Here is a 2,087-nt window from a genome sequence, read left to right as displayed (position 1 = left end):
GAGATTTACCGCTGATTACAGAACCAGCTTTCTGACAAGATGTGCGTTCAATATCGCATGCGATTTATCGTGCAGCCCTAGTCTATACCTTGTGGTAATGGTAAAATCAAGATTTGGTGGCCAACATTGCATCCTTTTGGATTTAGTCTGTCATTAGTTGCTGTGGGACACATTTTAGCAAATCTACCATTATATTCCATTCGTTGACTACTGGTGCATAACATTTTTAGGCAATAGTCATTATGTTTCAAGAGCTTGGTTGCTGTGCAAAGACAAAAATCCAGCACTGACAATCAATGGAATAAACAAACACACTATCGGTAAGGGGTACACATATTTATGCTAGCGCCCACTTACCTGGTTTTAAGCAAATCAGTCACGACTACTAGAAGAATGTTACGTAACCTACTTGATGTTCATGCGCCAGGCTGAGAAGGTTGTCAGATTTCTCCTACACCCTTGCGTGGTTTTGCAATGGTTGACACCCCTAGGTGGTTATGCACAATTATCCTCCATCAATTCCCAAAATACAAGCAGGCATGTTGTTTTGGAAGCAATCTAGCTTTAATATCATATCTCCAATAATAGAGCCATGATCTCAATTTACCTGTTCTACCCTACATCTAGCTGTACTTTAGCCCAGACGGGGGCACAGACTGAGTGCAGGGCACAACAGAGAATCAGACAAATAATTTTAATTCAATCTCCCCAGAGGAACAGGGATTTCATGGCAGATTGGTCCTGTAAAGTATTTACCAACTCTCGAGTTAATATGTTGACACATCTATGGACTGAAGCTTCAGTGCTCTGCAGCATTGAAAAGGCTATGTAAACAAGCTCAAGGATTCCATGAATACTGCAAGGCAGATTAATGTGTTTCTTTGTACACTGCTTTAAGAAAGTAGGAGGACTCATGGTGTCAAAAAAGCAGGAAATCAGTTTCTGGTGATTTATTTCTGATGAAATTTGCATAGGATGCCACAAAAAAGTGAAGTGAAAGAACATCATCACCTAAGTCTTTAGTAGGCAAGCTGGATACAGTCGACTATCTATGGGTAATGGAGTGTGGGTTTCCATTCCTGATTACATGCAGGAGGAAAACAGAAACAAGACCATGCTTTTACAGGGTTATCAGTCATGAGTTATGTTAAATGTTGGTTAAATGGTTCTATTTAGTTCTGTTTTGTGCTATTTATGTTATGTTTTACATCATGTTATGTTATGGTTCTATTTTGTTCTGTTTTATTTATTTCCTCTGCTATTTAATATGTTATGTCATGTTAAGGTTATATCCTGTTCCGATTTGTGCTGTTTATTCTGTTCTGTTATGGTTCTATCTTGTTCTTTTTTATTTGTTTGTTCTGTTTTGTGTTATTATTTTATGTTATGGTTCGGTTTTGTTTGTTGTTTATTTGTTCTATTTTGTACAGTCTATTTTGTTCTGTTCAATGACATTCTCCTCTCCTAATTTCGTTGTTTGTTTTATTCTATTCTATTCTCATTTTTCTCATTCTTGTTATATTCTGTGTTGTCTTATTCTTATTTATAATGTCTTTATATTATTGTCTGATTTTTTTATATTTTTATATATTCTATTCTATTCTACAGTATAATTTTTCTGTAATTTTATTTATTCGATTTTGGAATTTATTCTGTTCTGTTACATTCTGTTTCTTATTTTGGTTTCTATTCTATTCTATTCTCATTTTCATTATTCTCTTCTGATGTTTTCTGTGTTGTTTTTTATTCTTATTTATAATTTCTTTATTCTATTCTATTCTCATTTTCATTATTCTCTTCTGGTGTATTGTGTTTTTTTTATTCTTATTTATAACGTCTTCAAATTATTTTCTGATATGTTCTATTTTGATCTATTCAGTTCTACAGTATAATTGTGTGCTATGTTCTTTTTTTATTCCTTTTGGAATGTATTCTGTTCTATGCCATTCTGTTTCTTCTTTTGCTTTCTATTCTATTCTTATTTTCATCATCCTCTTCTGATGTTTTGTTTGTCTGTGTTGTTTTTTATTCTTATAATGTCTATATTCTTCTCTTCTCTTCTCTTCTCTTCTCTTCTCTTCTCTTCT

This window comes from Sinocyclocheilus grahami, unplaced genomic scaffold (genome assembly GCF_001515645.1).
Source record: "Sinocyclocheilus grahami isolate Dianchi unplaced genomic scaffold, SAMN03320097.WGS_v1.1 scaffold11738.1, whole genome shotgun sequence".
Lineage (NCBI taxonomy): Eukaryota > Metazoa > Chordata > Actinopteri > Cypriniformes > Cyprinidae > Sinocyclocheilus > Sinocyclocheilus grahami.
The sequence above is the reverse complement of the archived record's forward strand: the minus strand, read 5'-3'. Positions refer to the sequence as shown.